Here is a 27,437-nt window from a genome sequence, read left to right as displayed (position 1 = left end):
CATGACAAAGAACAGCGAAAGAAATTCATGTCCATCAAACCAATCCTAGAAAGAGTATTGAAAGACATACTAGATAGAGATAAAAATGACCACAATCTCCAAAACAACAATAGAAAGAAACTATCAGGCAGGGCAAGCAATTAAAGAAGGGGGGAAATCAGAAAGCATACAACACAAACATAACATGGCTAAGTTGAGCCAGTATATATCAGTAATATCCATAAAAGTAAATGGCCTCAATTCATCTATCAAAAGAAATAGGTTGACTGAATGGATCAAGAAACAGGATCCCACAAAACTCTGTACACAAGAAACACATTTGACCCCAAAGGAAACTCATAGATTAAGAATCAAAGGATGGAAGACAGTATTCCATGCAATAGGAACCCAGAAAAAAGTAGGGGTAACTATTGTATTTTCAGACAACATAAACTTCAAGCCTAAAATTATTAAAAGAGATAAAGAAGGTCACTACATACTTGTTAGTGGAAAAATTCAAGAGAAAGAACTAACAATTATAAATAAATATGCACCAAATACAGGAGCACCCAACTACATAAGACAAATACTAATGAACATGAAAAACCAAATACACAGTTATAACAGGAGACTTAACAGTCCATTGTCACAAAGAGATAGATCAATTAGACAAAAAAATCAGCAAAGAAATAATAGAACTGAATCATACCTGCAAGCAATTGGACTTAGTAGATGTTTACAAAGTGTTTCACACAAACACATCAGGATACACATTCTCAGCTGAGCATGAGATATTCTCCAAAATAGACCACATATTGTCCCATAAAACATTCTTAAGTAACTGCAAAGATACTGAAATTATCCCATGCTTAATATCTGACTATAGCACACTGAAATTGGAAATTAATGGCAAAAGAAATTACAAAACCTGCATAAATACATGGAAATTAACCTTTTGAACAATCAGTGGGCTACAGATGAAATTAAAGAAGAAATAAAGCATACCTACAATTCAATGAAAATGCAGAAAAAACACACTTTAATATGTGGTATGCAATGAAAACACTCTTTAGAGAAAAACATATAGCAATATCACAGCTATATGTTATATCAATAAAACAGAATGATCACAAATAAACAACCTAATGCTTCATCTAAAGCTTATAGAAAAAGAAGAACAAGTTAAATCCAAAGCTCATAAAAGAGAAAAAAATTGTAAAGATTAGAACAGAGATAAATGCAATTGAAACTAAAAAAATACAAATAATTAATGAATCAAAAAGCTTATTTTTTGAGAGAATAAACAAATTGACAAACCCCTGGCTAACCTCATAAAGAAAAAGAAAGAAAAAAAAAACCCAAATTCACTCAATAAGGGCAGAAAAGGAGGAAATTATTACAGATCTCATAGAAATTCATGGGAAAATCATGAATACCTGTTTTAAAAATCTCTACTCACATAGAGTGGAAAATTCAGAGGAAGTGGGCAGATTTCTAAAAACATATGAAGTACCAAAGCTCAACCAAGAAGATATAGCAATTTTGAATAACCTAATATCAGCTATGGAAATTGAAAATTTCAATAATTAAGACTTCAAAAATTAAAAATGCACTAATAAAGAAAAGCCCAATTCCTGTTGGATTTATGGCTGAATTCTACAAGAAATTTAGAGATTTGATAACAATACTCCTTAAACTCTTCAATGGAATTGAGAAGGAAGTAATCCTCTCTAAATCATTCCTGCAGGCAAATATTACTCTCATACCAAAACCAAAGAAAGATGCACCCAAACAGGAGAACTATAGACCAATCTCACTAATGAACATTGATGCAAAGATTCTCAATAAAATACTAGCAAATAGAACCAGCAAATCACCAAGATTATACATCATGACCAAGTAGGATTCATTCCAGGAATGCAGTTATGGTTTAACATACACATATCAATAAACGTAATACACCACATCAACAGAGCCAAAAACAAACCACATGATCATCTCAATAGATGCAGAAAAAACTTTCGATAAAGTCCAACACATGTTCATAACAAAAACCCTTCAGAAACTCGGAATACACCATGTCTACCTCAATCTTATAAAGGCCATCTATGACAAACCAACAGCCAACATTATACCAAGTGGACAGAAACTGAAAGCTTTCACCTTAAAATCAGGAACAAGACAAGGATGTCCACTATCACCACTCCTATTCAACATAGTTCTGGAAGCACTAGCCAGGGCCATCAGACAAGAGAGAGAAATAAAAGGAATAAAATTAGGAAAGGAAGAAGTCAAATTATCACTATTTGCAGATGAAATAATTACTCTATATAGAAGACCCAAAAAACTCCATTAAAAGACCACTAGAGGTAATAAACAAATTTAGCAGTGTAGCTAGATTCAAAGTCACTGATCAAAAATCAATATATCATTCCCGTACACAAACAAAAAACTCACCAAGAGAAAAATTACAGAAATATTACCCTTCACAATAGGGTCTAAAAAAAAGCAATACTTAGGAATAAACCTAACTAAGAATATAAAATACCTATATGCTAAACATTATGCTATGCTAAAAGAGAAGATTGAAGAAGACACTAGAAAATGGAAGGATGTTCCTTGCTCATGGCTAGGAAGAATCAACATTGTGAAAATGGCCATACTCCCAAGTCTGTTATACAGATTTAATGCAATCCCAATCAAAATACCATTAACATACCTCACACATCTAGAGAAAAAATCCTAAAATTCATTTGGAAACAAAAGAAACCTAGAAAAGTGAAGGCAATTCTGGGCAACAAAGGCAAGGCAGGAGGCATCTCAATTCCTGAATTGAAACTATACTACAAAGCCACAGTGATAAAAATCAGCATGGTACTGGCAAAGAAATAGACCTGAGGATCAATGGAACACATTAGAAGATGCAAGCACAACTACAAAGGCATTCAGCCACCTTATATTTGACAAAAGGGCCAAACATGTTCACTGGAAGGATAGCCTCTTTAATAAATGGTGTTGGAAAAATTGCTCTCCACGTAACCAAAGACTGAAACTAGATCTATGCCTATCACCATGCACAACACTAAAGTCTAAATGGATCAAAGACCTAAATATTAAAACAGAAACACTAAATCTACTGAAAGAAAGGTAAGTAGTAATCTTGAAGACACTGGAGTAGGCAGAAAATTCATGAACAAAACGCAAACTGCACAGGAAACATTTCAAAGAATCAACAACTGGGATCTCATATTATTGAAAAGTTTCTGTACTTCAAAAGAATTCACCAACAGCGTAAAAAGAAAACCCACAGAATGGGAAATAATTATAGCAAGCAACCCCTCAAACAGAGGACTTATATCCAGAGTATATAAAGAATTGAAAAACATCAAGCCCCCCAAATTCAAAGATGCTCTACAAAAATGGGCATCTGAGATGAACACACAGTTCTCAGATGAAGATATACACGAAAGGGTTTTGGCCCAGACAGGACACTGTAGCCGGTGAAGCCTTAGAGGGGAACCAAGGAGCTCCTATCTCCCCCACCCCTAGGAATTTACCTGTGATGTCATCTTCCCCGCCCCTGGGAACTTACCTATGCAACAAACCTAGACCAATGGGCTACTGGTGCATCCCTGATGCCCTTTTAGGTTCTACCCCAAACCAAGGCTACTTACATACCCCGTCACCCCCCACGCCACTGTCCGGTTGGGGGGGAGGGGTTGGTTTTCTCTCTCCGTGTTCTCAGAATAAAGGCCTCTTTTCTTTTACACTTCTCATCTTTTGGATATAATCTTATCAATATAAATGGCAAATAAATACATGAAGAAACTTTCACCATCACTGGTCATTCAAGAAATGCAAATTAAAGCAGCACTGAGATTTCATTTCACTCCAGAAAGAATGGCTGCCATCAAGAAATCAATTAATAACAAATGTTGGCAAGGCTGTGGGGAAAAAGGAGCACTGCTCCACTGTTGGTGGGAGTGTAGACTGCAACCACTACGGAAGTCAGTAGGGAGAATTCTCAGAAGACTAGGATTGAAAGTTCCACTCAATCCAGCTATTTCTCTCCTGGGTATTTTCCCTGAAAAACTGAAAAGGTCATGTCACAGCAATATATGTGCAAACATGTTCATAGCAGCACAATTTGTAATAGCTAAATCTTGGAAACAACCAAAATATCCATCAACCACAGAGTGGATGACAAAGAGGTGGTATTTTTATACAATGAAATATTACCCAGCTATTAAAAAGGAAGATCTTGAGTCCTTCATAGGCAAATGGAGACAACTTGAGGCTATCCTCATTAGTGAAATAAATAAGAATCATATTTATAAATATCACATTGTGTCTCTAGTGTAAAAAGTAATAAGAAATATAGGAGTAATAAAACTCAAAATGTGTAATTGCTGTTGTAAAAAAGAGAGGGAAATAATGTGCTCTAAAAGATATAACTGCATGTATGTTTAAGTGTGTAAGATTGATTACTAAGTTTTTGTTGGACAGAACTGTTTGCAGTTTGTATGCTTTTCTTTTGTAACTTGAACAACTATTTCTAAGAGAACAAAATGTAATTTATCAACTAGTGATTTCTTACTGATTTTTTTGAAACTATGTATTAATTTCTAGCCTTTTTCTGTTTTGTTTATTTTTCTTCAAATAAAAAAATTTTTTAAAAATCTTAAAAAATTAACAAGCCCAAGCTGAGTTTCCATGAAGCAAACCATACTGCCAACCCTGTATGGAACCATAACTCTACTTACCATCTTCCCCTCTATGGTCTGTAACTGGAAGAAGGAAAACTTATAAACAACTGAAGCTTCTCCCAGGGATGTTACTGAGCAAAGAAGGGATGCACATGTTACTGAACAATCATCGGATGTTCTTCCTACACCTATGCTACCTCCATTAAAGTAAACAAGTTAGCGATACGTAAGTCAGATTTTAAAATAACATCACTAAACAGGAGAAGCAACGGAAGACTGCAAGCAGGGATGGGGGACACCAGTGCAATTCTCTGATGCTATGATTGGCGTGACAAAGATCCAGTCTCTGACCCAAGGTTCCTGAGAACTGTGCACATTTTCATCTGGTCAATGGTGCCCGTGACACGCAGTGCAAAAGGTGCCTGTTACATGCAGCTGCCCCTAACATTTGTTTCACGTTATCCTTCATTCATGTCAATGAACACAAGAGACACCCCTGGCACGCTGGCACCCTGGGATGAAACTTGAAGCAGGTATTCAGTCTTGAAGCAAGTAAAGTTCAACGTTTCTTTTCAATAAATCTGAATATGGTATCTTCTAGAACAGGGACTTGATAGGGAACCTGTAGAGTTATCAAATCCTCGAAGAGTGTGATTTACTATATCCTGAAGTAAATATGAATCTTCTTTTCAAAAGATAAATAATACCCCTGTTGAAAAAAATCCTAAGACATAATTGCTAAAATTCCACTGAATTGCCCATTATCCATCCTTCCCCCTTGAGCCACAAAACATCCCTCTTTCTGACCTCCAATGATGTTAAACACAGAGGGGGTGCAAGGAGGCTCAGGGCTCCCAGATTCCCCTAAGCACACGTGGCCCCGTCTCTCCTTACCACAGCTTTCTAGGCATCAGACTCTTAAGGCTTATTTTCATTCTTCCACTCATTTCTTACTGAAAAAAGAAAACTCAAAAGCTGGTTTTTGCAAGTTTGTGATTCAATAAATATTCAGAACAAACAGTGACTGATGTGTCACCCATGTCCTATGCATGGCCTAAAGGAAGCTGCTTTGAAGTTAGAGAAATATACATACCCAGGGGCTTGAAGCAGAGGTAAAATGTCAACTTACAAGCACAGGGGTTAGAAAGCTGTCTCAAAAAGAAGGTGTTATGGAAAAGGTAGTGAAAGGTTTACCACTGTCCCTTTCCGTTCAAGAGATGTTGACAGATGGCTATTCATTGTTTAAAGGAGAACAAAGACTCCAGAAGATAAAGGTGAAGATAAATATTTGTAATATTGTGTCACTGCATTTTACATAATGGCCTGTGGTCTTTGAAATCTGACAAATTTAAAGTCTACAGGTTGGTTTACTTTTTTCTTATTTGCTCTCGTAGGGCAGGCCTCCTTTAAGGCTGTCAGGCACCAGCACAGCTAACAGATCCAAGGGCCCCACGGGCATTCCGCCAACATGACCTCAGAAGTATTTACATATTAGAGACTATAATATAATTCAGTTTTTGTTTTGCTATAGTTTCTGCCAATTAATAATCTAATGTATTCCTCAGGGATGTGGTAAGTGTTGATTTAAGATAAAAAAAAGTGAAGACAAATATTAGTGAGTTGTACAAAGGTATTACTTTCCATGAGGGCATTATTTCTCAGCAATGACTACCTGGATCTCATCACCAGAGATTTTTATTTCCCTGGTCAAGAGCACAGCCTGAACAAGGTTTTCAAAACCACCATGAATAAGAGACATTGCACTAGAGAGTTACCGGCACACTCTGTATTTTATTTTATTTGGAGCACAATCAAGGTCAACCTGATTAACTCAACGTAGATGTTAAAAGAACCTGAAGAGAAATAAGGATGGAGGTATAGAGGAATAAACAGTCAAAGAAGAAGAAAAGCCAGTTGCTCCCAGCTGAAAGTTGGTGGAAACAAAACATACAAATGGGAAAATGAGAGACAAATTACCATAAAAGTGACATGGAAAGAGTTTCCCCCAGTGGAGTCAGGAGATCATTATGGAAGCAGGGTTTACCCATAATTCCAGCTATGTGACTGCCTGAAAGGAACTTTACAGCTCGGCTCTTTGGCTTAGAGCATCTGGATTGACTTAAGCAGCATATTGTGCTCAGAGACTCATGCCACAGAGCAAGAGATTATGGACTTCTGTTTTATGTAATTTCCATTCCTTTATGCATTCTTTGCTATGTCTATATCAGTTACAGAGAGCGCTCTGCTCCTTCTCAGCATAACAAACCCCTTTTCCTGCCTTCTCAGAGCACTGCGTTAGAGTTAAAGGTGAGTCTATATCTTCCGAATTACAGTTGCTGAGACCTCAAATCAAGTCCTTCACAGTTTAATGAGTTTAAACTCACTGACCTGAAAACAATTCAAAAGATGAAGTTTGGTTAGTAGAATTGTTGAAGCCCAGAAAAGAAAAAGTCACAGGACAGTGATGGCGAACGTTTTAAGAGTTTTCAGTGATACAAGCAGCCTGCTGTGGCATGCACGCCATGGATTCACCACCACCATTACAGGATGTGCAGGGTCAGACAACCAAGGCACTTTTATAAAGATCAGTCAGGTCTTTGGACAGCTCTGTCTGCTTTTCCATGCACCTGAGGTGACTCGGGGAGTGGCTGACACTCCAGCTCCTCTCCACAGCCTTGGGTGCTGTGCTTAGTATCCCTGTCCTCTGCCAGGCTTTCCCCATGCTGTAGAGATTTCCATGCTGGCTTGGAGACTGTGGCCAGACACCCACTTGCCAGAGCCTGGATGAAGGTATGCAGAGAGAGTCAAAAAGATGAGCGAGATTGAAGGAAACACCTGAAACACAGCCCCAGCTGCCTGATGCTCAGAAGCGTCCTTTTCCCCTTCCCCTCCTTCAAGCCCAGGGCCCTTGGCACCTCACAAACTCCTCTGTTAATGCAGGTTGAGCTGTCTGTGTTCCAGCCATAAGGCAAACAGTTGGAAAGTGATCAAACCGTGTGTCTGCTCCATCGCCTCACTTCGTATTGAAAGAAGGTTTGCTTCCAATTAAGGGATTTCGAGATTCTAGTAAAGGGTTTACAGACTCTGTGCAGAAGTGGAAAGGACAACCCCTCTATGTCCCCACCATCATTCAGAAAAGAGAGTCCAAGGCCAGGAAACCTACTGATGGTTTATGATGTAGGTATTAGAGTGTCATCAGGTATCACTAAGTGATATTTCAAAAATCAATATTGAGAGACTAATAGAATCCGATATAATCAATGTCATGGTAAGAACAAACTTTTTCTTGACTATATAAGGTATTAGTAATTGCATATTTTGCTGTAATTATTCAGTACTTGTAAATTTTTTTACTTTTATCATTTACTTACTGTGACATAATAACTATGGATATTATTAAATATGTTTCATCATTGAATTAGTTAAAAACAACTCTACACAGGAACATTTGTTTGAACAAACAGGCTGGTGGTTCTGTTAGAGGTTTACAGATCAGAAGGAATACTGTTCCCAGTAACTTCCTCATGCCATAGGCATTGAATTTGTCTGCCTTTTCTGTGCATTGTTAAAATATCTCTCTTAATTAAAGATTGCTTACCATAATAAAGTAGCAAATCTTTTCATGAAGCACTTACAAGATTAGATAAAATTGTCAAAAATAGCTACTTCAGGGCTTTCGGAACTAAGAAAAGACCAAAAATAGATGAGAAGCACTGTATTTGCGCATAAACAGATAAATATATACGGGGGACATCTAGGCCTTCTTGCCTGGTACTGTGCCCATCATCCCTCCAGCTGAGACATCTGTATGGTAGTTTTCCCAGGGCAGAGCAGGCATGAAAACCAGCAACTTCACTGCTACCAGGACTTGCTGGGTCCAGAGGGACTGTCAATAAAGCATTAGCATGGGTAGGAAAAAGCAGGGAGCGCCTCATGTCTCACAGCACGCAGATGCAGCTGAAGTGAGCATCAACCAAGCAGGCTGGCCAGACCGTTGACAGGGAAAGCCTAGAAGAGAAAATGTGATTGAGTGGCATGCTGCACACAAGCACAGCGAGGAATCCCAGAGTGCTCACGACAGACTTGAAAGCTGCTTGAACTTTGAACATGCTCCAGATGCACACTCAGATCCAACAGCAGGAGCAAAGGAGCGAGGAGGGGCATGAATGCCATCTGTCATCAGTCACTAGCTGACCACCACACTGACTGATGTAGGGCAACACAGGAGGAATAAGAGGGAAATAAAAACGGGGGCGGGGGGGGGAATCCCAGAAATTCCTGACATCCTGGGGAGATAGTTCTGCGGAACAAGTCCAAGCAACCAACTAAGAAAAATAATAGCAGTGACATTTTCAATCATATGTGGGCTCAAAAACTTATTTGTTGTCTTATAAAGGGAAAAGGGAGGAGAGAGAGAAAGGGAGAGAGAGAGATAGAAACAGGGTGACTATTAGAGCAGAGAAAGGAACCATGAGGGAGGGTAGAGGGGGCCAAAAGGTATATTTTCTAAAATAATCAGTTTTCACAAAATATCATCAAACAGACAAAGAGATAAGATGGTATTGAGCCTGAAGATTAGGCCATGGCAGGCTGGTTGAAAATCACCATGGAACCTGAACCACAATAAAAGTTGATCAAAAAGAGGTGACCTCTTAAATATGGCAAGCATCTGCTGGGCAGAACAACTTCCCAGAGATACATCTGAGAGGGACTAAAAGTTGGTGGCCATTGACTTCCCACCCCTCTGACCTTGCTGCTCTATCGTCCTCTTGTTTCTGTGAGTGCCATCCTGCTTGCAGGAAAGATCTCCTCTTTCTCTTCTTTTTTCCTCTTTCTTCCCTATTATTCCTTTGCTTTCAATAAAAATTGCATTTGCCTGTTCATCAGGCATCTTGGCCAATTTTTTTAGTGAGACAAAAATAGCCTGGAATCACTAGATACCGTGCCATTGGCACCAGAGTGACTTATACTCAAGAACAGTAGCAATCTGTAGAAACTTTCTCTGAGTGGGTCCTGATGGTGGATTCAGTATATGAAGAATGATCCTAAATGAAACAAAAGGTAAAAATGACTGTGGAACACTGAGCAGAACACAGGAGGCCTAGGTCAATACACCACATTCTTGCCAGGAGTGTCTTAAGAGCCTCAGAAGGACAGGAAAAAGTATATGGAGGGGTAAGAGTCAAATATTCTATATAATGGAGAATTCTTAAAAACAAAGAAAAAAGAATATTCAAGACACAGATGAATGCTATATAGAGGCACATCAATAAAAGCAATGTCTGACTTTTCAGGAAAGACCAGAGAATCCTGCTTAAATGAACACAAAAGGCCTCACAGCCTAGAATTATATATTTCCAGTAAAATTCTACATACCCGGTGGTGATGTCCATCAGAGCAAAGACGAAATGAAGACATTTTTGTCATGTCTTATCACCAGCAGGCCAAGTTTTGCACACTGAAGAAAATGATTCCAATCTGAAAGTAGAAAACTGGATAAACAAAAAATTGTAAAAGTCTCTGAAATGACAAATGAAGGGAATACTGTGTTTTCCTAATTTACTTGAAAGGTATGTGTTTAAAATTAAAGGCCTTGTGTTTGAAGATTTGTAGCCTATAGAGGAGCAAATTATATAAAAGCAGTAGGCATAAGGATAAGTGGATTTGTACTTTATAAGCCACTCACACAGAGGCACTGATGCCACTTGAAGACGTACTGTGATCTATCTACCATCTATCTGTCTGTCAGTCTGTCTATCATCTATCTATATAATAGTGTCTGAACTCCCACTAAAGAATAAAGTGACAATAAACATAAGAGACCAAGAGAGGATATAAAATAAAATACTAAAAGTGCATATATTTGACAACACATATAAACATTCAGTCTACATAACGAACTCCCTTAATTAAGCAAGTTAGAAGGGTTTTATTGTTATTATTGTTACTTAAAATCTTAGTATTTACAAGAAGCCAACCCCTTCCTGTGAGCCGGTGGCAGCCATGTGGACCACCAGGAGGAGAGATGAGAAGCAAACCCCCACCCGTGAGTCAGCATCAGTCACAGGTGGGGAGGATAAACAAGAAAATAACTTAATGCTTGCAGTGTTTACTATTTGACTGACTTTTCAGGCCAAAGACTGGTGGTCTTAGTATCTATCTGGAAGATAACAATATGCAGTATAGCAACAACTATCAGGGATTTCCTTCTTAAGGTGATAGCTGTTAATTCCCTATTATCTTGTTTTAAAGTCTTGTATCATTTTAAGTGTTTTGTTTGGCTTTATTCTGTTTTGTTTGCTTTTATTATATCTGATGGTATGGGCAGCTATGTTGAAGATAACAAGAGGCATTCTGGTAGCCATTGTTGATTTCCTATTATTTTGTTTTGAAGTCCTGTATCACTTTCACTGTTTTGTTTTGATTGGCTTTATTCTGTTTTAATTTTTTTTTATTCTTTTTAGAATCAAAAAAAAGGAAAAAATTTAAAATGTTAGTATTTGCCTGATTTGATTGTTGACTGGTCTTTGGTGCATGCATGAATTAAACCATCCCCTTTACCTCATAAATATGTCTAATTATTATGTGTCAACCAAAAAGTTACTTTAAATGCAGTCAAGTCCTTTTTTTAAAAAGTAACCTGACAAAATAGGAAAATGACTTGGACAAACATTTCACAAAAGATGTAAAGACGCTCAACATCATCCATCTTCAGGGACATGCAAATTGAAACCACAACCAGACACCATTAAAGTTCCCTACAAATGCCAAACATTAGTTATGATCTTGCATTTCTTCTCCTCAGTGTTCACCCAAAAGAAATGAAAACACATGCCTACCAAGTAACTTGTACAAGAGTACTCATTCCAACTTTCTTTGTAATAGCTGAAGATTAAAAGCAGCAGATGTCTATTAACAGGCAAATGGGCAAACAAACTGAGGTATGTTTATGCAATGGAATATGACTCAATTAAAAAAACTGGGGAGATGAGACATTGACACATGCAAGAACACGTACAAATCTCAAAAGCAACGTGTTACAGGAAGCAGGCAGGCAAGTCACAATGAGTCTCTCCTGCAGGATTCCATCTACTTACGTGAGTATGGTAATCGGCAAACAGGCAAAGCTAATTTGTGGGGTTAAAACAAGAACAGAGGTTGAATTTCCAAGGCCCAGCATAAAGGAGCTTTCTAAGATGATACAAATATTATGTATTTTGAGATGTATGAGTTTTTCAAAATTTAAGGTCTATGCATTTTACTGTAATTTTGTTCAGTTAATACAATTTCCTAATTCCTAAATAAAAGATATCAACACCTGCACATTATTCCTTTCTTTGTATCTTATTGATTATGACTTCCCTTCAAAGCTACCAAAGAAATGCAGGTAGAGATTGGGTCTCACAACTTCTGCTCAGTTCCTACTCCCTGAACATGCCTTTCAGTTCTAGACTGTGATCATTCCCTGAAACAAATTGATTTCCCAAGCAGAAAAAGAATGGCTGGATTTGTGATCAACCCACCATTAGCTAACATGGTCACAGGGCCCTGCCTGAACCTCAGAAAAAACATACACACATATTTATTTGGCTAATCTTTCCTACTAGATAGCCTGGTTTTAGCATCATTTGGAAATATGAAACTTCCAACGTGCAAATCAACAGACTTACTTCTTACTTGAGGAAAAAGAATCACATTTATGAATAGCACTCATCAAACTTAGAAGAGGTTTTGCTTACCAATACCCACTCAGCTCATCTTTAAAAACATCTAGAAAGTAAACTCTTGGTGATGGAAAGAGGGATCAGGCAACAGGAAAGGAAAAGTTAATAGATGTATCATATGCATGTACCAGTTCCTCAAAACAAATATCACCATTCTGTATTACAAACATTCACTAATTAATTTTAAAAAATCTTAAACTTCTTACCTCTAGTCAGTTGTGGGTATGGGACCACAGTGACTAAGAAAAATTTTAAAACTCCAAATATCATAATGACTAAGAAATTAACCCATCATTAAAAACCTGAATTTTTGTGGGGGAACTGAACCAATTTTTCATTGTTGATATGCTACGGACTCAGGGACTAGGACAGAAAGTACCAGAATGGGTCATGTTTATGGTGTCAGGGCCACAATTCATGCAGTCTTGGAGCAAATCAAACGTTTGAGTAAGACACTAACAAAAACAAATGTCGGGCATCTGAGTGAGGAGAACATATCCCTCTAGTCTGAAAATAACTCTCCACTGCAGGTATATTTCTCAGCAACAGTTTTTAAATATAATGTTGAAGGATTTTGGTATAGTGAACAAAAATACTTCAAGAATTACAAATGGTTGGGGTAGGAGAAATTAAATACAGTAGTTAAAAACATGGGCTAAAAGTCTAACATACCTAGGTTCAAATTCCAACTCAGTCTTAGATCAGTGTGATCTGCAAATTACTAAGCCTTTCTGTGTGTTAGTTCCCAGATTTGCAAAACAGGAGTAATAATAACACTTTTACAAGGATGCTGACAACATTAAACTTAGTGATACATTTAAAGTATTTAGTATAACTACAGGTATAAAGTAATGTTTCGGTAAATGATAGCTTTCATAGCAACCTACTCAAATTCTTAAAAACATAAAGATAAGTAACTTAGAAACACAATTGTATTAATATACTTTTTATCTCAGAGAATTTTCTGAAATGACTATTGCATATTGGAGCCACAAGTGTAGATGAGAGGATCATTCTTCATTTTCATCTTGTATAATTACTATTCTAGAAATATAAATAAGGAAGCATTCTCCAGCTCTCTAAAAAACCTGTTGGTCACAGCACTCCCCATTTAAATGAACTGGTAGGAAGCCAGCCTTGCTGGTATATTTGGTGAGGTACCAAATACCTCACCTCTGCAGATTGTCTTGAAAAACACTGAGCATCCATCATTCTAAGGGAGTCCTAAGGATCTTGATGACATGGCTCTGTTTTATATGGCTGTGGCACATGTCAAGGACGTTTTTTACTCCAGCAAGTTCTGATAATTGCGTAGATCAGGCTCCCCCAGGAACAGACTCTGAGGCTCTGAGATTGTTGTGGGAGCTTGTCGGAGGTTGCTTTGTAGATTGAGCTGAAAGGGACAGATCTGTGACGTGCTACAGAGACCCCAGAGACTGCAATGGGAGCTGTGTTGCTAGTAGGATGGCCCTCCCAAGCAGGCCCGCCTGGAAACACATGGAAAAGCCACTGAGTGAGATTTGCCTTTGGGGAGGGGGAATGAGCTTGGCCAAGAGTGTTGCCTGGAGAAGAATCAACTGAGAACATTTAGCTGCACATGCCCCACCACCTTCAGGAGCTGGAGGATGAGTGCCGCCTTCTTGCAGTGGGACTTGGTAGAACACCAGAGTTCTTAAACCTCTCTTGAGGTGACCAGCAATTACTTATAACTATGAGTTTATAGTTATAACTTAAGAGAACTAAGCATACACACACACACACACACACACACACACACACACACTCATTACTTCTGAAAAAATCAAGTATTAAATATGTGCCGCATCTTGGAGTGCAACTTCTATCATTCATACTTGATGATTATTATGTTAGCTCTCTATGTTTAATTTTGTCGATAAGGCTGGCAGAGATGAATGATAGAACCTAAACTAAGCAGCTCTTAAATGGAAAAGAGTGTGGCTTAAATAGATATTTATCACTTTAGTCACCATGCTTTTTCTCTACAGGGTCTGATATTTTGAGTTTTTATTTCTTCAAAGCTTTTCAGCGGGGATTTTAAAAATACAAAAACAATTTCTTCAGGAAATTAGATCTTGGGGATAAATGCATAGACTCAAAAGTCAATCATTCTCTACTTATTTTGGTTTCCTCCATTACTTCCTCCTCCTCCTTTCCATCATCATCACCAGCAGCAGCATCCTCACGCTTCATGCCTCACATCTCACTATCAAACCTAGCTTACACATGTGACAAAAGTTTGGTGAGGTGTTTGGTGACAAAAGACCAGCAATTACTTATAACTATTTGCTTAAATACTAAAGTTAACCTAAAGTGTCTTTTGTTTTCATTGTTTTTACTGTTTTTAGCTTTCAGTGATCTCAGGAAGACTTGAATGTCTACTCCCTATATTATGACTACCTTTTTTCCATGGGTTTTTGGTGCTGTTTAGAATGGGTTGAATGGAAATCTCATCTCTGAGAAGGATGCGTTCTCATTGCCTGGCAGTGTCCACACCTCACTCCTTCTGGGTCGATATAGAAGACTTCCTGAAGTTGAGAAGCTATGATCTCAAATGTAGGATTTTAAATTAAAGTTTTTGTTGATACAGCTGAGAGTGATTCTGCATGTGTGCCTGGAGTGGGGAGTGTGAGTTCACTACCACTATGGGCAAAGTATACTGGTTTCTGCTTTTGAACTCAAATTTAACAGATCCATCTTTCCATATTACTGAAGTTGTAGCCTGATGTGTAACCTTGGAACAAAGCCTGTGAAGGTGGTTTACTAAAAATTCTTAGGCTGAGGAAGATCAGAACAGCCTGTCCATCTCTGGTATGCAAGAATGGAGGCCAAATAGGGAGGTACACAGTTGTTTTGTCCCAGAAAATAGCTGCTTTGGAATTTCTGTGGTCAGATATTGGGGGATCACTGATGAAATGGGGAAAATATAAAAAAATAAAGTGAAAAACAAACAAGAAAAGGATTATTTCAAAGAGAGAATAAAGAAAAAATAATTTGTTCTTCTCCAGTTATAATAACTAGATGAATTTCAACTCAAAGGATGAAAGCAGGAGATGGCATAGAATGGTCACCCCTTTTCACCAAACTTTTGTCACATGTGTAAGCTAGGTTTCATAGTGAGATGTGAGGCGTGAAGGGTGAGGATGCTGCTGCTGGCGATGATGATGGAAAGGAGGAGGAGGAAGTAATGGAGGAAACCAAAATAAGTAGAGAATGACTGACTTTTGAGTCTATGCATTTATCCCCAAGATCTAATTTCCTGAAGAAATTGTTTTTGTATTTTTAAAATCCCCGCTGAAAAGCTTTGAAGAAATAAAAACTCAAAATATCAGACCCTGTAGAGAAAAAGCATGGTGACTAAAGTGATAAATATCTATTTAAGCCACACTCTTTTCCATTTAAGAGCTGCTTAGTTTAGGTTCTATCATTCATCTCTGCCAGCCTTATCGACAAAACTAAACATAGAGAGCTAATATAATCATCAAGTATGAATGATAGAAGTTGCACTCCAAGATGCGGCACATATTTAATACTTGATTTTTTCAGAAGTAATGAGTGTGTGTGTGTGTGTGTGTGTGTGTGTGTGTGTGGTTAGTTCTCTTAATCAAGACATAAACAACCCAGATACTTCTGTTTTCACTCCGCTTTATCCCACACGATTTGAAAGAATATTTTAAATATTTTCAACATTGTATCAGTAAAGTAATTCTTTCTAAGGATCTAAGGAGCAATTAACTGGTGTATTAAAGCTCTCTTAAAAAACATATTCAATATAAAATATATATATTATTGTACTATAAATACACCCAAAGTTAGGGAAGGAAAGGAATTTTAGCTCACAGTTTGTGGCACTTTCAGTCCATAATCAGCTGGTTCCAAAGCAGAGTGTCATGGCTGAGGTTTAACTGTTAGTGGCGGCCACAAGTGACAAGAGAAAAAAGGGCAAAAAAGGCAAAGCCTGCCTCCTTCCCTCCCTTGTATTGTATGCCTGAACAATTCCTGAAGAAATTGGTTGAACAGGCACAGCACTCACATCACCAATCCCAGAGCTAGACAATGAAACAATTATGAACACTAGGTTCAGCCACCTCCATGACTGCTTGAGGCTTTGGGGAAACACCCAGATACAAACCAAAACAATTATACAAGGTATTTATTAGGTAAGAAGAAGAAAAAGAAGAATTCTAGCTGACATCTGATGGTTCAGAGGCAACAGGATCCAAAATAGCCACCTGAGCATAGAGAATCACAAGGCCTGGGGGCAGTCAAAGGGCTAAATGATCATGGCAGAGTGTAAGGCTGCACTGGAAGGCTGAAGAGTCTAAGTTAGAGAGCTGAAGAAGCTCCACTGTAAGGCTGGAGGATCTTGAGACCAATGTGCAGAGGTAAAGGCAAAGACCAGAACTTCTCTAAACAAGAGAAACACTTCCTTCTTTATCTTCTCATTCTGTCCAAACTACAAGCCTTTTGCTTGTGCCACTCCCCTCTCCTTCTGCTGGCCTACACGTCAGACATTCATAGACACACCCAGAAATGCCCAATCTGCTAGCACGCTTACTTAAGTCAAATTATGATTGGCAAAACTTAAAATTTACTAAAACAAGGATTTATTAAGTTAAGTTGTCTTTCTGTTTTATATCAATAAAACTATACTTCTTCTGGAAGTCTCTATCAAAATCTATATTCATTTTGAAAAATATTAGCATCTGATTTATGTTTTACCTTGGCTTATACCTGTGTGACAATGTAATTCTGTTATTCACCTAAACTGTCTTTTGGCCACCAAGGTTTAAAGAAGCCATTGTTACTGTGACATGTGTGCTTGGTTCATTGTGCCTCCTGCAAAACGAATTATCAGTAGATATGAGAATATCAGCTGATATTCTGACTCCATTCCTTCTGCTAAGAGACAGCTAAACTTTCATTTTTGCCACTATGCTTCACTGAAGAAAGGACTCCAAACAAACAGATAAGTACTGGCTTTCATTTCCCTTTTAGCTAGAGCTTTTCTTTCTCAGTCTCCGACCATCATCTGTAGTAGGTAAGCGGTCACTTCTCTGCATTCCCAAGAGGATGGGAAGGCATTCCCCATTCCCCGTCCTGCCTCTTTGTTCATGCATTCAGTATTTTTCCCGGATCTAGAACAGAGTTCAGACATTGTTAAGCAGTTAATCCACAAAATTTCTCCATCCTTCTCCTCTTTCCATGATTCACTGATTCACTTGCTGGTTTTGGAAGACCTTTAAAGTGACAGTGTCTCCATGAAGACAACATCCAGATGATGAATATATTGGAAAGACAAAGGAGAAAATCTTGGTCGCATGGATCAAGAGTGACATCTGGGTAACATAAGATACATTTCTTCTTTGCTGGTAAAATGTCTATGGATTTTCTGTTCCAGAAGCATAAAACAAAAGCTGCTGTTAAAAGCCACCACACTCCAGAGCAACTCTGGCGTGCCTGGGTCTGTGCCTTGCCTGTGTTTTCAGTGAAATGGATACAAGAATGGAAGGTCTGGCATTCCCACTGCAGAACAGTCAGAGAGCAAATAATTCACAGTCACTATTAATCAAACAATGGTGCTTCCTTCCATGTGGAATAGATTCTAAATAATTTTATTTTTCACTTTTAAGATCTATGAATTATAATCAGAGTAGAATAAAAAATCAGATTCCAAGGATTCTAAAAAATGCACTTATGTGACAAGATAAAGACTGATTGAAGCTTTTTACCTTCCCAGAGTTCTGTTCACTTTCAGTCAATTGTCAGGTTCTTCATGTCTGAGGCTGCCAAGGTGTCATCTGAAGACAGTTATCTGCAGCTGATTTTGCATTTAACAGATGACTTGAGACACAGCAACATGTTTAGCTGTTAATTCAGGTCTAACGAGGGCCCCCCTGGAATTACTCTTCTTATACCTGATGCCCATCTGAGAGGAGCCTTCTTAAACAACAAACTTTCTCATGCTTTTGTGCTGAGGCTTACATCATTGCTCCGTTCAAAACGTTCCCCTTCCCCCATTTTTCCACTTCGTGAAATACTTTGGATTGTACTCAAATATCACCTCCGTTTTAGAGTTCTCCTTTATTCCCCACAATTAGAATGATTGTCCCCGATTTTGAATTCTCAGCAACATTTCCATTATGCACCTATTTTTATAGTTGTTAATTTTGTATGTTTTCTTTTTCCAGAAACAATTCATAAATGCTTCTGAATACTCAGATAGATAGGGAAGATTGAAATAAGACTATTTGAAGCATTTTGTTTTGGTCCTGATACCTAAGTATGTTTTTTTTTTTCATGATAAACACACACACACACACACACACACACACACACACACACACACATATGCAATCCAGCAGAATTTTTCAGGGAATCATTTTTCTAAATATCTCCTGACCAACAATATTTTGTTCTCATATTGTAATGGAAAGATTGCAGAGACCAAAAATTTAAAAAATAATTCCTGTTTTGAAGTGTGCTCGTAGATCAATAAATCAAACAGGAGTTTCTTTATGCACTTCAGAAATCCAAAAGCAAGATATTAACCCAGAAGGACAGCAAGTTAGAGATCTTTGTTGTTCTAGTCCCTTGGCTATGGCTGTGACAGAACAAAGTGTCCTAAAGCCTGAACCTACCCCAGTGAACCCACACTGCAAGTATTGAGAAAGTCCTTGCTTCCAAAATCATTTCTTCATGATTGAAACAGACTCAATTCAACTTTCAGAACCATTCTGTCCTCTAAATAGAAGTGATCGCATGAGTCATATGGTAATAGGAATGTCATTTTTGGAATCTGTTTCCCAATCAGGCTCCCTCACACAAATTTTCAAGTATAACTAGAGAGGCAAAGACAAAGAATGAGTCAATTTTGAGATGATTCAGGAAATACTATAATATGCACTGTTTAGTATTACTCAAACACTTGTCAGAGGTAGCCTTGGGCAAAGACTTGTAAAGGCACAAGAGACATCGAATCCTTTGTTAGCTTCCAGCAGAGGCTATCTCCTGAGCAAGACAAGGAAAACAGTCAAGTGATGCTGGGTCTAATGTACCTCTATAAGATGGTTCCTTGGTATCCAAAGGTACTAGGGGATCTGTATCAGTAGTAACTGAGATGCATGTGCAGGATATGCAACTAGTAAGGTTCACACTGGAAAGACATGACTCTCTTTACCTCCTCCAGAGCTGAAGCACCTGCTGTGACATTGTTAAATGGAAATGAAAATGGAGCACTGTTTGCAGTGGTGTATTGTTCAGAGACAAGCTTCTTATCCAGTAAGGTCTGCTACTTTTTCTCCCCTGAAGACCTAGAAAGTAAATGAAGAGCTTGTTTCAGCTTGCTGTCTTTTTATCTTGTGAGAATTATTTGCAATATCAGATGGATAAAATTCCCTTCCCCTTTGAGAAACTAGAAGGTAAAATAACAGTTGTACTTTTTAAAAAATTTTTATTTAAAAGGAAAAAGAGAAAAAACAAAACAAAACAAAGCGGTGTAAGGATACAAGTAATACAGAACTACAAAAAAAGAACAGTAATAAATCACCAATTAATAGATTATACATTATCATCTTAGAGATAGTTGCTCGTCACAGTATCAAAGCATACAAGGTGGACATTCAAACAGTGAGATTGCAAACAGTTGTGTTCAATGATCCAACCAAAAACATTAGTGTGGTCAGCTATTTAACACTCCTAAACACACTTGCAGTTGTATCCTTTAGAGCACTTTTTTTCCTCTCTTTTTTACAACAAAATTTACACATTTTGGGTTTTATGACTCGTTAGTTCTTATTATTTTTTTGGAAGAGAATAAAGTCAAATATGGCAAAACAAAGCTGTCAGTCAAAACCAAGGATAGACATAGCACATGATGTAAAAACAGAGTACAAGGTTATCAACAATGGTTACCATAATGCCTCTTGCTTCCTTAAAAAGATTGTCTATCTCATTAGGTATTATAAAGTTGAACAAAACAGTAGAGAACAAGACCAATAAAACCTAAACCTTGTAAACATTACAGGACTTCCAAAGGAGTTAATAGTCAAACCAGAATGGGCATCATAGTGAATCTTATTGCCTTCAAAGTAATTGCCTATACCCTCAAAACTTGATACTATCATACAGAATGGAACAAGATAGTGGGAGTATTACAGGACTTCAAATCAAGTTAATAGGAAATCAAAAAAGTTACTATAACATATCCTGCTAATTTTTTTGATTTTTCCCCTTAGTTAAAAAATCATAAAAAATAACTAATTTTTTTAATGAATAAGGGAGAGATTGAGATAAAAGAGGACATAACAACATAACAATACAGGTCAAAGCATGACAGTTTCAGCAACCTAGTGCTTCACCACCAAATAACCCGACTTAATAGTAGTTACCATAGTGTCTTTTTCCTTGAAATATTTGAATATAACTTCATATACTATAGCTTCAAACATATCAAGTCAGTGTAAAACCATTCAAATGGATGGAAGCATTGTAGGGTATTTAGAACCAGCTAACAGAAAATGAACAATGGTTTCTATATTATCTCTTTGCCTATAACAATTTTTGTTCATACTATCACATATAATAAAATCCAGCAAGATACATCATGATAAAACCAATGGAGACATTAGAGCCATAGTTTAGTGGGGCTTCAAAACAAGATGATAGTAAATCAGCACTAGCTATTATCTTAACTTACCTGACTTATTTTCTTCAAAATAGCTGTACATTTCATCACAGGCAATAATATCAAGCAGCCCAGAATAAAGCCATTCCAATTAATACGTGAAAACTTCATAAGGCCTCAAGACCACATACTGATTACCACATAATGAGGAATCATGATAACCACATACTTTTATATATTTGAATCATTACTTACATTAGGGAAACTTCAGTATTCACACATGCGAGATTGATTTATTTCACTTATGAGTATGGTCTCAAGCTGCGCCCATTTATTGATAAATATCTCAATGTGATCCTTCTTTATTGCTGATTAATACTCCATTGTATAGAAATACCACAACTTTTTTATCCATTCCTCAGTTGATGGACACTTGTGTTGTTTCCAAGATCTGGTGATTACAAATTGTACTGCTATAAACATAGGTGCACATATATCACTGTGGTATGATGCTTTCAGTTCTTCTGGGAATATGCTTAGAAGTGGAATAGCTGGAACAAATGGGACTTCCAATCCCAGCTTTCTGAGAAATCTCCAGATTGACCTCCACAAAGGTTGTACCAGTCTACACTCCCACCAACAGTGTGAGAGAGTTCCTTTTCCCCACAGCCTCTCCAGCATTTGTTGTTGTTGGTTTTCTTGATCCTGGCCATTCTTTCAGGAGTGAGATGGAATCTCAGTGTGGTTTTAATTTACATTTCTTTAATGACTAATGATGATGAACATTTTTTCATGTATTTATTTGCCATTTGTATTTCTTCATTTGAGAAGTGTGTATTCATCTCAGATGCCCATTTTTGGATTGGATCTTTGAATTTTGGGGGTCTGAGTTTTTTTAATTCTTTGTATGTTTTAGACAAAAGTTCCTTGTCTGAGGGGGAGTTCACTAAGATCTTTTCCCAGTTTATGGGTTTTCTTTTCACTATGCTGAAGCTTTCTTTTGACATGCGGAAACTTTTTAATAAGAGGTGGTCCCAGTTATTGATTCTGGGAAGTATTTCCCATGTGATTTGAGTCCTGTTCATGAATTCTCTATCTACCCCTATGTCTTCAAGGTTTCTACCCAATTTGTCTTCCAATAGATTTAGTGTTTCTGTTTTAATTCAGATCTTTGATCCATTTAGATTTTAATTTACTACATGGTGATAGGCATGGGTCTAGCTTTAGTTTTCGGCAAATGGAGAGGCAGTTTTCCAACACCATTTATTAAAGAGACTGTCATTCTTCCAGTGAACCTCTTGGTTCCTTTATCAAAGATAAGGTGGTTGAGTGTGTTTGTAGTTGTGCTTGTATCTTCTAATCTATGCCATTGATCTTCATCTCTGTTTTGATTCCAGTACCATGTTGATTTTACTACTGTCACTTTGTAGTATAACTTCAAGTCAGGGATTGTGATGCCTTCTGCCTTGCCTTTGCTGCTTAGAATTGCCTTGGATATTCTAGGTCTCTTCTGGTTCCAGATGAATTTTAAGAGTGATTTCTCTAGATTTATAAGGTATGTTGATGATATTTTTATTGGGATTGCATTGAATCTGTATAAGAGTTTTGGGAAAATGGCCATTTTCACAATGTTTGTTCTTCCTATCCATGAGCAAGGAATGTCTTTCCATTTTCTGAGATCATCTTCAATTTCTTTTTTCAGTGTATTTTAATTTTCCCTGTATAGGTATTGCACTTCTTTCATAAGAGTAATTCCTAAATATTTCATTTTTTTGCTTGCTAGTGTGAAGACTATGGTTTCTCTTATTTCCCTCTCTGTGATTTTGTTGTTAGTGTATAGGAATGCTATTGATTTCTTAGTATTGGTTTTGTATCCAGCTATATTACTGAATTTATTTATTATATCTAAGAGTTTTTCGATGGAGTTTAGGGGGTCTTCTATGTAGAATATCATGTCATCTGCAAACAATGATAATTTAACTTCTTCTTTTCCTATCTTTACCCCTTTTATTTCTCTCTCTTGTTTAATTGCTCTGGCTAGACTTCCATTACTATATTAAATAGAAGAGGTGATAAAGGACATCCTTGTCTTGTGCCTGATTTTAAAGTAAAGGCTTTCAATTTTTGGCCATTTAGTATGATGCTGGTTGTTGGTTTGTCATACCTGGCCTTTATTATATTGAGGTAAAGACCATCTATTCCAATTTTCTGTAAAGTTTTTATCATGAATGAATGTTGGACCTTATCGAAGGCTTTTTCTGCATCTATAGAAATGATCATGTGATTCTTACTTTTGGCTTTATTGATAATGCTGGATTACCATTATTGATTTACATATGTTGAACCATCCCTGCATTCCTGGGATGAATCCCACTTGGTCATGGTGTATAATCTTCTTGATGATTTGCTGCATCCTATTGGCCAATATTTTATTGAGGATTTTTGCATCTGTGTTCAATAGGGAGATTGGTCTATAGTTCTCTTTTTTTGTTGGGTCTTTCTCAGGTTTTGGTACTATAGCAATATTTGCTTCCAGGAATGGCTTAGGAAGGATTGCTTCCCTTTCAACTTCATTGAATAGTTTGAGGAGTGTTGGCATTAGGTCTTCTTTGTATTTCTTGTTGAATTCTGCAGTGAATCCATCTGGGCCTGGGCTCTTCTTTGTAGGTAAGGACTTAATTACATTTTCAATATCATTAATAGAGATTGGGTTATTCAGCAGTTCCTCTTGATCTAGCTTTGGTACTTCATATGTTTCTAGGAATCTGTCTATTTCTTCTGTGTTATCAAACCTTTGAGAGTAGAGGTTTTCGAAATAGGTGTTGATCTTCTGTATTTCTGTAGTCTGTAGTGATTTCACCTTTTTCATTTTTTATTGCATGAATTTGAGGTTTTTTTCCCTTTTTTTTAATAAGGTTGGCTAGGGGCTTATCAATTTTATTTATTCTTTCAAAGAACCAACTCTTTGGTTCGTTGATTCTTTGGATTGTTTTCTTAGTCTCTATTGCGTTGACTTCTGCTCTGATTTTTATAATTTCCTCCCTTCTTTTGGCTTTGGGCTTGACTTGTTCTTCTTTTTCTAGCTGTTTGAGGTGTAGCATCAGGTTATGTATTTGTATTCGTTCTGTTTTACTGATGTGGGAACTCAGTGCTATAAATTTTCCTCTGAGGACGGTTTTCATTGCATCCCACAGATTCCGGTAATTTGTATCTGCATTTTCATTTTCTTGTAGATATTGTTTAATTTCTTCTTTAATTTCCTCTGTGACCCACTGATTACTCGAGTATGTCATTCAGTTTCCATGTGTTTGTGGAATTTTTGCAGTATCTTTTATCATTAATTTCTAATTTCAAAGCGCTATAATCTAATAACATGCAAGGGATGATTTCAACTCTTTTGCATTTGTTTAATATGTTCTGTGAGTAAATATATGGTCTATTTTAGAGAATGACCCATGTACTGCTGAGAAGAATGTGTATTCTGATGTTGTTGGGTGGAATATTCTGTATATGTCTATCAAGTCCATTTGTTTACAGGTGTGATTCAGTTCTGTTATTTCTTTACTCATTTTCTGTCTGGTTGATCCATCCCTTGGTGTCAATGGTGTGTTAAGGTCTCCTGTTACAATTGTGTTACTAATAATTTGAGTTTTCATTTCTGTTAATAGTTGTTTTATATAACTGGGTGTTCTGGCGTTTGGTGCATATATATTTAAGATAGTTATCTCTTCCTCTTGGAGTTTTCCCCTAACTAGTATGTAGTGACCTTCTTTGTCCTTTCTGATCATTGTTGGTTTAAAGTTCATGTTGTCTGCAAACAGAATGGCTACTCCTGCTTTTTTTTTTTTTTTTTTTGATTCCTGTTGCGTGAAGTATTGGTTTCCATCCTTTGACTTTCAGTCTGTGAGTATCCTTCCTGGTTAGATGGGTTTCCTGTAAACAGCATATGGTTGGATTTTGTTTCTTGATCCATTCTGCTAGTCTGTTTGTTTTGTTGGTGCATTGAGACCATTTACATTAATGATTATAACTGTTATATGCTGGTTTACTGTTGACATGTTATCTCTCTGCTGTTGCATCTTTATCTTTCTGTTCTGTTTAATTATCTGCTTTGCTTAGTGGTTTTTTCCTTTGTGTATCTAAACTGTCTCTCAATATTTTTTGCAGGGTTGGCTTGGTGTTCATGAAGTTCTTCAGCTGTTCTTTGTCATGGAAGTATTATATTTCACCATCGATTTTGAATGATAGTTTTGCAGGGTACATCAGTCTAGGCTGGAGATCATTTTGCTTTAGGATCTGGAGTACTTCACTCCATCCTCTTCTTGACTTTATTGTTTGTGCTGAGAAGTGTGCTGTGATTCTGATAGGTTTTCCTTTATAACTGATCTGTCTTTTCTCTCTGACGGCTTTTAATAATCTATTCTTGTGTTGGATTTCTGGGATGGTGATTATTATATGTCTGGGTGTAGTTTTATTTTGGTTATGACTATTTGGAGTTTTATAGGCTTCACTGAACGTGATGTTGGTTTCTAATCTCATGCTTGGGAATTTTTCAGCTATTACTTCTCTAAATATCCTCTTGACATCCTTTATGTTGTCTCCTTTTTCATTAATCTCTATCAATCTTATGTTGTTTTTCTTTGCATCATCTTGCAGTTGTTGAATTGTTATTTCCTGATTCCTTGTTATTTTTAAAAGATCTTTCCTTTCCTGTTCACTAGCTGAAATCCTGTCTTCAAGGTCTGGAATTCTATCTTTACTTTCATTGAGGTGGTTTTTACAGCTTTCAGTGGAGTTTTTTATTTCCTGTATATCTCTGTGCATCTGCTTTATGTATTCTGTTTGTTTCTTACATTGCTCATCTAGGGATTCTATCTTTTTGTTTAGTTCCTCTAATTTTTTAACTGTGTTTTCTTTAGATATATTCAGATATATCCTTTAGATATATTCATTCTTTCATTTCTTTTATCATTTCTTCTTTTACCTGGGAGATTATTTTGAGTTTGAATTCCTTTAAGGCTTCCTGGAGTTGCTTGTTTATTTCAGTAGCTATTATGTCCCATATTTGAGTTATATGGCATATATTTTCTTCTGTATACATTGCTCCTAGGATTTCTTGAGATGGGCTGGAGGTTTGAGGTTATAATTTGGTCTTTCATTTTGTCATTTTCCTATATTTCTGTGTTTCAAGTGTTATTCAAAAGCTTCTTCAGGGTCTGTTTGAAATTCACTTCTATGTTCACAGCTCTTGGGACTGTGCCACCCAGTTCCCCCAGGCTGCTGGGCCTCTAGAACCAGTGGCCATCTTCTGCCTGTTTAGAACTCCATAGTTTCAGATAAGCTGGGCTCCAGGGACACTGTGTGCCCACCTACTTGCTGGAAACTCCACAGTTCTCCAAGTGCAGCCTGAATGGGGAGGCAGATGTAGGCACCTGGGGTCCACTTAGCCACTTCACTGCACCCGGAAGTCTGGAGGGTCCCAAAGAGTCTGGGCTTGGGGCAGAGTGCCCTGGTCACTTACCGCAGGCCATGGGACCTCTGGAACTGGTGATGCTCACCTGCTGGCTGAGAAATCCACAGTCCTCCAGACACACTGGGAGGCAGATGCAGGAGCCCCAGATCCACCCAGCCCTTACTCTGCACCCAGATGATGCAACAGTCCCAAATAGGCTGGGCTCCAGGGATAGTGTGCACCCACCTGCTTGCTGGAAACTCCACAATTCTTCTAGTACAGCCAGAATGGGGAGGCAAATATAGGTGCCTCAGTCCCACTTAGCCCCTTCACTATATGCAAAAGCCTGGAGGGTCCCGAATAGTCTAGGCTTGGGGAAGAGTGCACTGGGCACTTACCACAGGCCGCAGGGCCTCAGGAACTGGTGATGCTTGCCTGCTTGCTGAGAAATCCACAGTCCTCCAGGTCAACAGTTGTATTTTTTATGCAGGCAAATTATTTGAGAGTGAGTGACTTAAGAACAGTAGAAGGCTCATTATGTTCTAAATATCTTGCTTAGGGGGCAAGTCAATGTCTGGAGAGAAGAAATTGAAGTGTTACAACAACTTGAGATTTCAAGTCAGCTATGATAGTACATGCCTATAATCTCAGAACTCTGGAAGGCTGAGGCAGGAGGATCATAAATTCAGGCCCAGCCCAGGCAATTTGGAAACTTAGACTCTGATACAAAATTTATAAAAAGAAGTTGGAGATGCAGTTCAATCCCAATACCTTGAATTCACTACTCAATACAAAATAAATAGAAGACAGAAAGGAAACTTCACTGAGATTTTGGATGGCAGAAGGGGTAGTTTGAAGGCAGAACTCTTGAAAGTACTTAAAAATTTATTTCTAGCTTCTGATAAACTTCAAAAGAAATAGTATCTGTTTTC

The 27,437-nt window shown here is 37.5% G+C and overlaps 1 long non-coding RNA gene across 1 annotated transcript; it reads right to left on the bottom strand.

Annotated features, from left to right (window-relative positions):
* Positions 1-4,395: 4,395 nt before the first annotated feature.
* LOC134476408 (uncharacterized) lies at positions 4,396-27,437 on the bottom strand. The gene is made up of 4 exons (XR_010048019.1): positions 26,904-27,437; positions 19,608-19,740; positions 10,062-10,163; positions 4,396-8,693 (listed from the first exon to the last, which is right to left on the bottom strand). It is a non-coding gene; the product is annotated as an uncharacterized LOC134476408 (long non-coding RNA).

This window comes from Cavia porcellus, unplaced genomic scaffold (genome assembly GCF_034190915.1).
Source record: "Cavia porcellus strain 051 isolate PalLab524CR breed Dunkin Hartley unplaced genomic scaffold, mCavPor4.1 scaffold_6, whole genome shotgun sequence".
Classification (NCBI taxonomy): domain Eukaryota; kingdom Metazoa; phylum Chordata; class Mammalia; order Rodentia; family Caviidae; genus Cavia; species Cavia porcellus.
This window is presented reverse-complemented; position numbering and strand designations above follow the sequence as displayed.